This window comes from Miscanthus floridulus, chromosome 2 (genome assembly GCF_019320115.1).
Source record: "Miscanthus floridulus cultivar M001 chromosome 2, ASM1932011v1, whole genome shotgun sequence".
Classification (NCBI taxonomy): domain Eukaryota; kingdom Viridiplantae; phylum Streptophyta; class Magnoliopsida; order Poales; family Poaceae; genus Miscanthus; species Miscanthus floridulus.
In genome coordinates this window covers 86,975,149-86,991,547 of record NC_089581.1, presented here as the reverse complement: position 1 = coordinate 86,991,547, position 16,399 = coordinate 86,975,149, and positions in this window count along the sequence as shown.

Genomic DNA, 16,399 nt, shown 5'->3' with positions numbered 1-16,399 from the left:
CTATCTCCAAATGGATCGAAACAAGGTTCCACATGACCTATGTCACCTAGGAGTTCCATCGGGTGCATCCAAAATGATTTCCGAGCCTATGGTACGTTCAGCAAAAACCGTGCACCTATCTTGCACCAACACTAATACTATCTACAAATGGATCGAAACGAGGTTCCACATGACCCATGCCACCTAAGAGTTCCATCGAGTGCATCCAAAATGATTTCTGAGCCAAGGGTATGTTCAGCTCAAACCGTGCACCTATGTTGCACCAACACTAACACTATCTCCAAATGGATCGAAACGAGGTTCCACATGACCCACGTCACCTAGGAGTTCCATCGGGTGCATCCAAAATGATTTCCAAGCCTATGGTATGTTCGGCACAAACCGTGCACCTATCTTGCGTCAAGCTTAGCACTATCTCCAAACAGACCGAAATGAGCATCCACTTGAGCCTCAACAAGCAGGAGAACCATCATTGTGTCCAAAATGATTTTCTAAGCCTAAGTACATTTGGCGCAAACCGTGCACCTATCTTGCACCAACATTAACACTATCTCCAAATGGATCGAAATAAGATTCCACATGACCCACGTCACCTAAGAGTTCCATCGAGTGCGTGTAAAATGATTTAAGAGGCTATGGTATGTTCGCCGCAAAACATGCACATATCTTGTGTCAAGATTAGCACTATCTCCAAATGGTCTGAAGCGAGCTTCCACTTGACCCTTGTAACCTAGGAGTACCACCGGGTGCGTCTAAAATGATTTCTACGCCAATGGTATGTTTGGCGCAAACCATGCACCTATCTTGCACCAACACCAATATTGTCTCCAAAACACAACGAAACGAGATTTCACAAGACCCATGTCACCTAGGAGTTCCATCGGGCGCATCCAAAATGATTTCTGAGCCTATGGTATGTTCGGCGCAAACCACGCACCTATCTTATGTCAAGATTAACACTATGTCCAAATGGACCGAAATGAGATATTCCACTCGAGCCTCATCACCTAGGAGTACCATCGGGTGCGTCCAGAGTGATTTTTGAGCCAATGGTACATGTGGCGCAAACCGTGCACCTATCTTTCATTGACACTAACACTATCTCCAAATAGACCGAAACAAGAGTCCACATGATCCACATCACTTAGGAGTTCCACCAGGTGCGTCCAAATGATTTTTGAGCCTATGGTACATTCAGCGCAAACCGTGCACCTATCTTGCACCAACACTAACACTATCTCCAAACGGATCGAAACGAGGTTCCACATGACCCACGTCACCTAGGAGTTCCATCGGGTTTATCCAAAATGATTTCCGAGCCTGTGGTACGTTCGGCGCAAACCTTGCACCTATCTTGCACCAACACTAACACTATCTCCAAATGGATTGAAACAAGGTTCCACATGACCTATGTCACCTAGGAGTTCCATCGGGTGCATCCAAAATGATTTCCGAGCCTATGGTACGTTCAGCGAAAACCGTGCACCTATCTTGCACCAACACTAATACTATCTACAAACGGATCGAAACGAGGTTCCACATGACCCATGCCACCTAAGAGTTCCATCGAGTGCATCCAAAATGATTTCTGAGCCAATGGTATGTTCAGCGCAAACCGTGCACCTATGTTGCACCAACACTAACACTATCTCCAAACGGATCGAAACGAGGTTCCACATGACCCACGTCACCTAGGAGTTCCATCGGGTGCATCCAAAATGATTTCCAAGCCTATGGTATGTTCGGCACAAACCATGCACCTATCTTGCGTCAAGCTTAGCACTATCTCCAAACAGACCGAAACGAGCATCCACTTGAGCCTCAACATGCAGGAGAACCATCATTGTGTCCAAAATGATTTTCTAAGCCTAAGTACATTTGGCGCAAACCGTGCACCTATCTTGCACCAACATTAACACTGTCTCCAAATGGATCGAAATAAGATTCCACATGACCCACGTCACCTAAGAGTTGCATCGAGTGCGTGTAAAATGATTTAAGAGCCTATGGTATGTTTGCCGCAAAACATGCACATATCTTGTGTCAAGATTAGCACTATCTCCAAATGGTCCGAAGCGAGCTTCCACTTGACCCTTGTCACCTAGGAGTACCACCGGGTGCGTCTAAAATGATTTCTGCGCCAATGGTATGTTTGGCGCAAACCATGCACCTATCTTGCACCAACACCAATATTGTCTCCAAAACACAACGAAACGAGATTTCACATGACCCATGTCACCTAGGAGTTCCATCGGGCGCATCCAAAATGATTTCTGAGCCTATGGTATGTTCGGCACAAACCACGCACCTATCTTATGTCAAGATTAACACTATGTCCAAACGGACCGAAATGAGATATTCCACTCGAGCCTCGTCACCTAGGAGTACCATCAGGTGCGTCCAGAGTGATTTTTGAGCCAATGGTACATGTGGCGCAAACCGTGCACCTATCTTTCATTGACACTAACACTATCTCCAAATAGATCGAAACAAGATTCCACATGATCCACATCACTTAGGAGTTCCACCAGGTGCGTCCAAATGATTTTTGAGCCTATGGTACATTTAGCGCAAACCGTGCACCTATCTTGCACCAACACTAACACTATCTCCAAACGGATCGAAACGAGGTTCCACATGACCCATGTCACCTAGGAGTTCCATCGGGTTTATCCAAAATGATTTCTGAGCCTGTGGTACGTTCGGCGCAAACCTTGCACCTATCTTGCACCAACACTAACACTATCTCCAAATGGATCGAAACAAGGTTCCACATGACCTATGTCACCTAGGAGTTCCATCGAGTGCATCCAAAATGATTTCCGAGCCTATGGTACGTTCAGCGAAAACCGTGCACCTATCTTGCACTAACACTAATACTATCTACAAACGGATCGAAACGAGGTACCACATGACCCATGCCACCTAAGAGTTCCATCGAGTGCATCCAAAATGATTTCTAAGCCTATGGTATGTTCAGCGCAAACCATGCACCTATGTTGCACCAACACTAACACTATCTCCAAACAGATCGAAACGAGGTTCCACATGACCCACGTCACCTAGGAGTTCCATCGGGTGTATCCAAAATGATTTCCAAGCCTATGGTATGTTCGGCACAAACCGTGCACCTATCTTGCATCAAGCTTAGCACTATCTCCAAACAGACCGAAACGAGCATCCACTTGAGCCTACACAAGCAGGAGAACCATCATTATGTCCAAAATGATTTTCTAAGCCTAAGTACATTTGGCGCAAACTTGCACCTATCTTGCACCAACATTAACACTGTCTCCAAATGGATCGAAATAAGATTCCACACGACCCACGTCACCTAAGAGTTCCATCGAGTGCGTGTAAAATGATTTAAGAGCCTATGGTATGTTTGCTGCAAAACATGCACATATCTTGTGTCAAGATTAGCACTATCTCCAAATGGTCCGAAGCGAGCTTCCACTTGTCCCTTGTCACCTAGGAGTATCACCGGGTGCGTCTAAAATGATTTCTGCGCCAATGGTACGTTTGGCGCAAACCATGCACCTATCTTGCACCAACACCAATATTGTCTCCAAAACACAACGAAACAAGATTTCACATGACCCATGTCACCTAGGAGTTCCATCGGGCGCATCCAAAATGATTTCTGAGCCTATGGTATGTTCGGCGCAAACCACGCACCTATCTTATGTCAAGATTAACACTATGTCCAAACGGACCGAAATGAGATATTCCACTCGAGCCTCGTCACCTAGGAGTACCATCGGGTGTGTCCAGAGTGATTTTTGAGCCAATGGTACATGTGGCGCAAACCGTGCACCTATCTTTCATTGACACTAACACTATCTCCAAATAGACCGAAACAAGATTCCACATGATCCACATCACTTAGGAGTTCCACCAGGTGTGTCCAAATGATTTTTGAGCCTATGGTACATTCAGCGCAAACCGTGCACCTATCTTGCACCAACACTAACACTATCTCCAAACGGATCGAAACGAGGTTCCACATGACCCACGTCACCTAGGAGTTCCATCGGGTTTATCCAAAATGATTTCTGAGCCTGTGGTACGTTCGGCGCAAACCTTGCACCTTTCTTGCACCAACACTAACACTATCTCCAAATGGATCGAAACAAGGTTCCACATGACCTATGTCACCTAGGAGTTCCATCGAGTGCATCCAAAATGATTTCCGAGCCTATGGTTCGTTCAGCGAAAACCGTGCACCTATCTTGCACCAACACTAATACTATCTACAAATGGATCGAAACGAGGTTCCACATGACCCATGCCACCTAAGAGTTCCATCGAGTGCATCCAAAATGATTTCTAATCCTATGGTATGTTCAGCGCAAACCGTGCACCTATGTTGCGCCAACACTAACACTATCTCCAAACGGATCGAAACGAGGTTCCACATGACCCACGTCACCTAGGAGTTCCATCGGGTGCATCCAAAATGATTTCCAAGCCTATGGTATGTTCGGCACAAACCATGCACCTATCTTGCGTCAAGCTTAGCACTATCTCCAAACAGACCGAAACGAGCATCCACTTGAGCCTCAACAAGCAGGAGAACCATCATTGTGTCCAAAATGATTTTCTAAGCCTAAGTACATTTGGCGCAAACCGTGCACCTATCTTGCACCAACATTAACACTGTCTCCAAATGGATCGAAATAAGATTCCACATGACCCACGTCACCTAAGAGTTCCATCGAGTGTGTGTAAAATGATTTAAGAGCCTATGGTATGTTCGCCGCAAAACATGCACATATCTTGTGTCAAGATTAGCACTATCTCCAAATGGTCCGAAGCGAGCTTCCACTTGACCCTTGTCACCTAGGAGTACCACCGGGTGCGTCTAAAATGATTTCTGTGCCAATGGTATGTTTGGCGCAAACCATGCACCTATCTTGCACCAACACCAATATTGTCTCCAAAACACAACAAAACGAGATTTCACATGACCCATGTCACCTAGGAGTTCCATTGGGCGCATCCAAAATGATTTCTGAGCCTATGGTATGTTCGGCGCAAACCACGCACCTATCTTATGTCAAGATTAACACTATGTCCAAACGGACCGAAATGAGATATTCCACTCGAGCCTCATCACCTAGGAGTACCATCGGGTGCGTCCAGAGTGATTTTTGAGCCAATGGTACATGTAGCGCAAATCGTGCACCTATCTTTCATTGACACTAACACTATCTCCAAATAGACCGAAACAAGATTCCACATGATCCACATCACTTAGGAGTTCCACTAGGTGCGTCCAAATGATTTTTGAGGCTATGGTACATTCAGCGCAAACCGTGCACCTATCTTGCACCAACACTAACACTATCTCCAAACGGATCGAAACGAGGTTCCACATGACCCATGTCACCTAGGAGTTCCATCGGGTTTATTCAAAATGATTTCTGAGCCTGTGGTATGTTCGGCGCAAACCTTGCACCTATCTTGCACCAACACTAACACTATCTCCAAATGGATCGAAACAAGGTTCCACATGACCTATGTCACCTAGGAGTTCCATCGGGTGCATCCAAAATGATTTCCGAGCCTATGGTACGTTCAGCGAAAACCGTGCACCTATCTTGCACCAACACTAATACTATCTACAAATGGATCAAAACGAGGTTCCACATGACCCATGCCACCAAAGAGTTCCATCGAGTGCATCCAAAATGATTTCTGAGCCTATGGTATGTTCAGCGCAAACCATGCACCTATGTTGCACCAACACTAACACTATCTCCAAACGGATCGAAACGAGGTTCCACATGACCCACGTCACCTAGGAGTTCCATCGGGTGCATCCAAAATGATTTCCAAGCCTATGGTATGTTCGGCACAAACCGTGCACCTATCTTGCGTCAAGCTTAGCACTATCTCCAAACAGACCGAAACGAGCATCCACTTGAGCCTCAACAAGTAGGAGAACCATCATTGTGTCCAAAATGATTTTCTAAGCCTAAGTACATTTGGCGCAAACCGTCCACCTATCTTGCACCAACATTAACACTGTCTCCAAATGGATTGAAATAAGATTCCACATGACCCACGTCTCCTAAGAGTTCCATCGAGTGCGTGTAAAATGATTTAAGAGCCTATGGTATGTTCGCTGCAAAACATGCACATATCCTGTGTCAAGATTAGCACTATCTCCAAATGGTCCGAAGCGAGCTTCCACTTGTCCCTTGTCACCTAGGAGTATCACCGGGTGCGTCTAAAATGATTTCTGCGCCAATGGTACGTTTGGCGCAAACCATGCACCTATCTTGCACCAACACCAATATTGTCTCCAAAACACAACGAAACAAGATTTCACATGACCCATGTCACCTAGGAGTTCCATCGGGCGCATCCAAAATGATTTCTGAGCCTATGGTATGTTCGGCGCAAACCACGCACCTATCTTATGTCAAGATTAACACTATGTCCAAACGGACCGAAATGAGATATTCCACTCGAGCCTCGTCACCTAGGAGTACCATCGGGTGTGTCCAGAGTGATTTTTGAGCCAATGGTACATGTGGCGCAAACCATGCACCTATCTTTCATTGACACTAACACTATCTCCAAATAGACCGAAACAAGATTCCACATGATCCACATCACTTAGGAGTTCCACCAGGTGTGTCCAAATGATTTTTGAGCCTATGGTACATTCAGCGCAAACCGTGCACCCATCTTGCACCAACACTAACACTATCTCCAAACGGATCGAAACAAGGTTCCACATGACCCACGTCACCTAGGAGTTCCATCGGGTTTATCCAAAATGATTTCCGAGCCTATGGTACGTTCGGCGCAAACCTTGCACCTATCTTGCACCAACACTAACACTATCTCCAAATGGATCGAAACAAGGTTCCACATGACCTATGTCACCTAGGAGTTCCATCGAGTGCATCCAAAATGATTTCCGAGCCTATGGTACGTTCAGCGAAAACCGTGCACCTATCTTGCACCAACACTAATACTATCTACAAATGGATCGAAACGAGGTTCCACATGACCCATGCCACCTAAGAGTTCCATCGAGTGCATCCAAAATGATTTCTAAGCCTATGGTATGTTCAGCGCAAACCGTGCACCTATGTTGCGCCAACACTAACACTATCTCCAAACGGATCGAAACGAGGTTCCACATGACCCACGTCACCTAGGAGTTCCATCGGGTGCATCCAAAATGATTTCCAAGCCTATGGTATGTTCGGCACAAACCATGCACCTATCTTGCGTCAAGCTTAGCACTATCTCCAAACAGACCGAAACGAGCATCCACTTGAGCCTCAACAAGCAGGAGAACCATCATTGTGTCCAAAATGATTTTCTAAGCCTAAGTACATTTGGCGCAAACCGTGCACCTATCTTGCACCAACATTAACACTGTCTCTAAATGGATCGAAATAAGATTCCACACGACCCACGTCACCTAAGAGTTCCATCGAGTGCGTGTAACATGATTTAAGAGCCTATGGTATGTTCGCTGCAAAACATGCACATATCTTGTGTCAAGATTAGCACTATCTCCAAATGGTCCGAAGTGAGCTTCCACTTGACCCTTGTCACCTAGGAGTACCACTGGGTGCATCTAAAATGATTTCTGCGCCAATGGTATGTTTGGCGCAAACCATGCACCTATCTTGCACCCACACCAATATTGTCTCCAAAACACACTGAAACAAGATTTCACATGACCCATGTCACCTAGGAGTTCCATCGGGCGCATCCAAAATGATTTCTGAGCCTATGGTATGTTCAGCGCAAACCACGCACCTATCTTATGTCAAGATTAACACTATGTCCAAACGGACCGAAATGAGATATTCCACTCGAGCCTCATCACCTAGGAGTACCATCGGGTGCGTCCAGAGTGATTTTTGAGCCAATGGTACATGTGGCGCAAACCGTGCACCTATATTTCATTGACACTAACACTATCTCCAAATAGACCGAAACAAGATTCCACATGATCCACATCACTTAGGAGTTCCATCAGGTGCGTCCAAATGATTTTTGAGCCTATGGTACATTCAGCGCAAACCGTGCACCTATCTTGCACCAACACTAACACTATCTCCAAACGGATCAAAACGAGGTTCCACATGACCCATGTCACCTAGGAGTTCCATCGGGTTTATCCAAAATGATTTCCGAGCCTATGGTACGTTCGGCGCAAACCTTGCACCTATCTTGCACCAACACTAACACTATCTCCAAAGGGATCAAAACAAGGTTCCACATGACCTATGTCACCTAGGAGTTCCATCGGGTGCGTCCAAAATGATTTCCGAGCCTATGGTACGTTCAGCGAAAACCGTGCACCTATCTTGCACCAACACTAATACTATCTACAAACGGATCGAAATGACGTTCCACATGACCCATGCCACCTAAGAGTTCCATCGAGTGCATCCAAAATGATTTCTGAGCCTATGGTATGTTCAGCGCAAACCATGCACCTATGTTGCACCAACACTAACACTATCTCCAAACAGATCGAAACGAGGTTCCACATGACCCACGTCACCTAGGAGTTCCATCGGGTGTATCCAAAATGATTTCCAAGCCTATGGTATGTTCGGCACAAACCGTGCACCTATCTTGCATCAAGCTTAGCACTATCTCCAAACAGACCGAAATGAGCATCCACTTGAGCCTCAACAAGCAGGAGAACCATCATTATGTCCAAAATGATTTTCTAAGCCTAAGTACATTTGGCGCAAACCATGCACCTATCTTGCACAAACATTAACACTGTCTCCAAATGGATCGAAATAAGATTCCACACGACCCACGTCACCTAAGAGTTCCATCGAGTGCGTGTAAAATGATTTAAGAGCCTATGGTATGTTCGCTGCAAAACATGCACATATCTTGTGTCAAGATTAGCACTATCTCCAAATGGTCCGAAGCGAGCTTCCACTTGTCCCTTGTCACCTAGGAGTATCACCGGGTGCGTCTAAAATGATTTCTGCGCCAATGGTACGTTTGGCGCAAACCATGCACCTATCTTGCACCAACACCAATATTGTCTCCAAAACACAACGAAACAAGATTTCACATGACCCATGTCACCTAGGAGTTCCATCGGGCGCATCCAAAATGATTTCTGAGCCTATGGTATGTTCGGCGCAAACCACGCACCTATCTTATGTCAAGATTAACACTATGTCCAAACGGACCGAAATGAGATATTCCACTCGAGCCTCATCACCTAGGAGTACCATCGGGTGTGTCCAGAGTGATTTTTGAGCCAATGGTACATGTGGCGCAAACCGTGCACCTATCTTTCATTGACACTAACACTATCTCCAAATAGACCGAAACAAGATTCCACATGATCCACATCACTTAGGAGTTCCACCAGGTGTGTCCAAATGATTTTTGAGCCTATGGTACATTCAGCGCAAACCGTGCACCTATCTTGCACCAACACTAACACTATCTCCAAACGGATCGAAACGAGGTTCCACATGACCCACGTCACCTAGGAGTTCCATCGGGTTTATCCAAAATGATTTCTGAGCCTATGGTACGTTCGGTGCAAACCTTGCACCTATCTTGCACCAACACTAACACTATCTCCAAATGGATCGAAACAAGGTTCCACATGACCTATGTCACCTAGGAGTTCCATCGAGTGCATCCAAAATGATTTCCGAGCCTATGGTACGTTCAGCGAAAACCGTGCACCTATCTTGCACCAACACTAATACTATCTACAAATGGATCGAAACGAGGTTCCACATGACCCATGCCACCTAAGAGTTCCATCGAGTGCATCCAAAATGATTTCTAAGCCTATGGTATCTTCAGCGCAAACCGTGCACCTATGTTGCGCCAACACTAACACTATCTCCAAACGGATCGAAACGAGGTTCCACATGACCCACGTCACCTAGGAGTTCCATCGGGTGCATCCAAAATGATTTCCAAGCCTATGGTATGTTCGGCACAAACCATGCACCTATCTTGCGTCAAGCTTAGCACTATCTCCAAACAGACCGAAACGAGCATCCACTTGAGCCTCAACAAGCAGGAGAACCATCATTGTGTCCAAAATGATTTTCTATGCCTAAGTACATTTGGCGCAAACCGTGCACCTATCTTGCACCAACATTAACACTGTCTCCAAATGGATCGAAATAAGATTCCACATGACCCACGTCACCTAAGAGTTCCATCGAGTGTGTGTAAAATGATTTAAGAGCCTATGGTATGTTCGCCGCAAAACATGCACATATCTTGTGTCAAGATTAGCACTATCTCCAAATGGTCCGAAGCGAGCTTCCACTTGACCCTTGTCACCTAGGAGTACCACCGGGTGCGTCTAAAATGATTTCTGTGCCAATGGTATGTTTGGCGCAAACCATGCACCTATCTTGCACCAACACCAATATTGTCTCCAAAACACAACAAAACGAGATTTCACATGACCCATGTCACCTAGGAGTTCCATCGGGCGCATCCAAAATGATTTCTGAGCCTATGGTATGTTCGGCGCAAACCACGCACCTATCTTATGTCAAGATTAACACTATGTCCAAACGGACCGAAATGAGATATTCCACTCGAGCCTCATCACCTAGGAGTACCATCGGGTGCGTCCAGAGTGATTTTTGAGCCAATGGTACATGTAGCGCAAACCGTGCACCTATCTTTCATTGACACTAACACTATCTCCAAATAGACCGAAACAAGATTCCACATGATCCACATCACTTAGGAGTTCCACTAGGTGCGTCCAAATGATTTTTGAGGCTATGGTACATTCAGCGCAAACCGTGCACCTATCTTGCACCAACACTAACACTATCTCCAAACGGATCGAAACGAGGTTCCACATGACCCATGTCACCTAGGAGTTCCATCGGGTTTATTCAAAATGATTTCTGAGCCTGTGGTATGTTCGGCGCAAACCTTGCACCTATCTTGCACCAACACTAACACTATCTCCAAATGGATCGAAACAAGGTTCCACATGACCTATGTCACCTAGGAGTTCCATCGGGTGCATCCAAAATGATTTCCGAGCCTATGGTACGTTCAGCGAAAACCGTGCACCTATCTTGCACCAACACTAATACTATCTACAAATGGATCGAAACGAGGTTCCACATGACCCATGCCACCAAAGAGTTCCATCGAGTGCATCCAAAATGATTTCTGAGCCTATGGTATGTTCAGCGCAAACCATGCACCTATGTTGCACCAACACTAACACTATCTCCAAACGGATCGAAACGAGGTTCCACATGACCCACGTCACCTAGGAGTTCCATCGGGTGCATCCAAAATGATTTCCAAGCCTATGGTATGTTCGGCACAAACCGTGCACCTATCTTGCGTCAAGCTTAGCACTATCTCCAAACAGACCGAAACGAGCATCCACTTGAGCCTCAACAAGTAGGAGAACCATCATTGTGTCCAAAATGATTTTCTAAGCCTAAGTACATTTGGCGCAAACCGTCCACCTATCTTGCACCAACATTAACACTGTCTCCAAATGGATCGAAATAAGATTCCGCATGACCCACGTCTCCTAAGAGTTCCATCGAGTGCGTGTAAAATGATTTAAGAGCCTATGGTATGTTCGCTGCAAAACATGCACATATCTTGTGTCAAGATTAGCACTATCTCCAAATGGTTCGAAGCGAGCTTCCACTTGACCCTTGTCACCTAGGAGTACCACTGGGTGCATCTAAAATGATTTCTGCGCCAATGGTATGTTTGGCGCAAACCATGCACCTATCTTGCACCCACACCAATATTGTCTCCAAAACACAACAAAACAAGATTTCACATGACCCATGTCACCTAGGAGTTCCATCGGGCGCATCCAAAATGATTTCTGAGCCTATGGTATGTTCAGCGCAAACCACGCACCTATCTTATGTCAAGATTAACACTATGTCCAAACGGACCGAAATGAGATATTCCACTCGAGCCTCATCACCTAGGAGTACCATCGGGTGCGTCCAGAGTGATTTTTGAGCCAATGGTACATGTGGCGCAAACCGTGCACCTATATTTCATTGACACTAACACTATCTCCAAATAGACCGAAACAAGATTCCACATGATCCACATCACTTAGGAGTTCCATCAGGTGCGTCCAAATGATTTTTGAGCCTATGGTACATTCAGCGCAAACCGTGCACCTATCTTGCACCAACACTAACACTATCTCCAAACGGATCGAAACGAGGTTCCACATGACCCACGTCACCTAGGAGTTCCATCGGGTTTATCCAAAATGATTTCCGAGCCTATGGTACGTTCGGCGCAAACCTTGCACCTATCTTGCACCAACACTAACACTATCTCCAAAGGGATCGAAACAAGGTTCCACATGACCTATGTCACCTAGGAGTTCCATCGGGTGCATCCAAAATGATTTCCGAGCCTATGGTACGTTCAGCGAAAACCGTGCACCTATCTTGCACCAACACTAATACTATCTACAAACGGATCGAAATGACGTTCCACATGACCCATGCCACCTAAGAGTTCCATCGAGTGCATCCAAAATGATTTCTGAGCCTATGGTATGTTCAGCGCAAACCGTGCACCTATGTTGCACCAACACTAACACTATCTCCAAACGGATCATTACGAGGTTCCACATGACCCACGTCACCTAGGAGTTCCATCGGGTGTATCCAAAATGATTTCCAAGCCTATGGTATGTTCGGCACAAACCGTGCACCTATCTTGCATCAAGCTTAGCACTATCTCCAAACAGACCGAAACGAGCATCCACTTGAGCCTCAACAAGCAGGAGAACCATCATTGTGTCCAAAATGATTTTCTAAGCCTAAGTACATTTGGCGCAAACCGTGCACCTATCTTGCACCAACATTAACACTATCTCCAAATGGATCGAAATAAGATTCCACATGACCCACGTCACCTAAGAGTTCCATCGAGTGCGTGTAAAATGATTTAAGAGGCTATGGTATGTTCGCCGCAAAACATGCACATATCTTGTGTCAAGATTAGCACTATCTCCAAATGGTCTGAAGTGAGCTTCCACTTGACCCTTGTCACCTAGGAGTACCACCGGGTGCGTCTAAAATGATTTCTGCGCCAATGGTATGTTTGGCGCAAACCATGCACCTATCTTGCACCAACACCAATATTGTCTCCAAAACACAACGAAACGAGATTTCACAAGACCCATGTCACCTAGGAGTTCCATCGGGCACATCCAAAATGATTTCTGAGCCTATGGTATGTTCGGCGCAAACCACGCACCTATCTTATGTCAAGATTAACACTATGTCCAAACGGACCGAAATGAGATATTCCACTCGAGCCTCATCACCTAGGAGTACCATCGGGTGCGTCCAGAGTGATTTTTGAGCCAATGGTACATGTGGCGCAAACCGTGCACCTATCTTTCATTGACACTAACACTATCTCCAAATAGACCGAAACAAGAGTCCACATGATCCACATCACTTAGGAGTTCCACCAGGTGCGTCCAAATGATTTTTGAGCCTATGGTACATTCAGCGCAAACCATGCACCTATCTTGCACCAACACTAACACTATCTCCAAACGGATCGAAACGAGGTTCCACATGACCCACGTCACCTAGGAGTTCCATCGGGTTTATCCAAAATGATTTTCGAGCCTGTGGTACGTTCGGCGCAAACCTTGCACCTATCTTGCACCAACACTAACACTATCTCCAAAGGGATCGAAACAAGGTTCCACATGACCTATGTCACCTAGGAGTTCCATCGGGTGCATCCAAAATGATTTCTGAGCCTATGGTACGTTCAGCGAAAACCGTGCACCTATCTTGCACCAACACTAATACTATCTACAAACGGATCGAAACGAGGTTCCACATGACCCATGCCACCTAAGAGTTCCATCGAGTGCATCCAAAATGATTTCTGAGCCTATGGTATGTTCAGCGCAAACCGTGCACCTATGTTGCACCAACACTAACACTATCTCCAAATGGATCGAAACGAGGTTCCACATGACCCACGTCACCTAGGAGTTCCATCAGGTGCATCCAAAATGATTTCCAAGCCTATGGTATGTTCGGCACAAACCGTGCACCTATCTTGCGTCAAGCTTAGCACTATCTCCAAACAGACCGAAACGAGCATCCACTTGAGCCTCAACAAGCAGGAGAACCATCATTGTGTCCAAAATGATTTTCTAAGCCTAAGTACATTTGGCGCAAACCGTGCACCTATCTTGCACCAACATTAACACTGTCTCCAAATGGATCGAAATAAGATTCCACATGACCCACGTCACCTAAGAGTTCCATCGAGTGCGTGTAAAATGATTTAAGAGCCTATGGTATGTTCGCCGCAAAACATGCACATATCTTGTGTCAAGATTAGCACTATCTCCAAATGGTCCAAAGCGAGCTTCCACTTGACCCTTGTCACCTAGGAGTACCACCGGGTGCGTCTAAAATGATTTCTGCGCCAATGGTATGTTTGGCGCAAACCATGCACCTATCTTGCACCAACACCAATATTGTCTCCAAAACACAACGAAACGAGATTTCACATGACCCATGTCACCTTGGAGTTCCATCGGGCGCATCCAAAATGATTTCTGAGCCTATGGTATGTTTGGCGCAAACCACGCACCTATCTTATGTCAAGATTAACACTATGTCTAAACAGACCGAAATGAGATATTCCACTCGAGCCTCGTCACCTAGGAGTACCATCGGGTGCGTCCAGAGTGATTTTTGAGCCAATGGTACATGTGGCGCAAACCGTGCACCTATCTTTCATTGACACTAACACTATCTCCAAATAGACCGAAATAAGATTCCACATGATCCACATCACTTAGGAGTTCCATCGGGTGTGTCCAAATGATTTTTGAGCCTATGGTACGTTTGGCACAAACCATGCACCAATCTTGCGTCAAGATTAGCACAATCTACAAACCGACCAAAAGGGGCTTTCACTTTAGCCCCGACACCTAGGAGTACCATCGGGTACGTTAAAAATGAATGCTGAGCCTATGGTATGTTTTGCGGAAACCGTGCACCTAACTTGCACCGACCCTAACACTATCTCCAAACGGGTCGATATGGGGTTACACATGACCCACGTCACCAAGGAGTTCCATCGGGTGCATCCAAAATGATTTCTGAGCCTATGGTACGTCCGGCGCAAACCGGGCACCTATCTTGCGTTAAGATTAGCACTATCTCCACATTGACCGAAATGAGATATTCCACATGAGCCTCATCACCTAGGAGTACTGTCGGGTGTGTCCAAAATGATTTATGAGCCAATGGTATGTGTGGCACAAACTATGCATGTATCTTGCACCGACACTAACACTGTCTCCAAATGGACCAAAACGAGATTCCATAAGACCCACGTCACCTAGGAGTTCCATCGGGTGCATCCAAACTGATTTCTGAGCCCATGGTACATTTGGCGCAAACCTTGCACCTATCTTGCGTTAAGATTGGCACTATCTCCAACTTGACTGAAATGAGATTCCACTTGACCATCATCACCTAGGAGTTCCATCGGGTGCATCCAAAATGATTTTTGAGCCTATGGTATGTTCACCGCGAACTGTGCATCTATCTTGCGTCAACGTTAGCACTATGCCCAAATGGACCGAAACGAGCTTCTACTTGACCCTCGTCACCTAAGGGTACCGCCGAGTGCATCCAAAACGATTTTTGAGCCTATGGTACGTCTGGCGCAAACCGTGCACCTATCTTGCACCAACACTAACACTACCTCCAAATGGATCAAAACTAGGTTCCACATGACCCACGTCACCAAGGAGTTCCATCTGGTGCATCGAAAACTATTTCTGAGCCTATGGAACATCGGGTGCAAACCGTGCACCTATTTTGCACCAACACTAACAGTATCTCCAAAAGAATTGAAACGAGGTTCCACATGTCACCAAGGAGTTCCATTGGGTGCATCCAAAATGATTTCTGAGCCTATGGTACGTTCGGCGCAAACCATGCACCTATCTTGCACCAACACTATCACTATCTACAAACAGACCAAAACGAGGTTCCACATGACCCACGTCACCAAGGAGTTCCATCAGGTGCATCCAAAACTATTTTTGAGCCTATGTACCGGTGCAAACCGTGCACCTATCTTGCACCAACTCTAACACTATCACCAAATAGATCGAAACGAGGTTCTACATGACCCACGTCACCTGGGAGTTCCATCAGGTGCATCCAAAATGATTTCTGGGCCTATGGTATGTTTGGCGCAAACCGTGCACCCATCTTGCACCAACACTAACACCATCCCCAAACGGACCATAATGAGATTCGACATGGCCCACGTCTCCTAGGAATTCCATCGGGTGCGTCCAAAATGATTTCCAAGCCTATGGTAT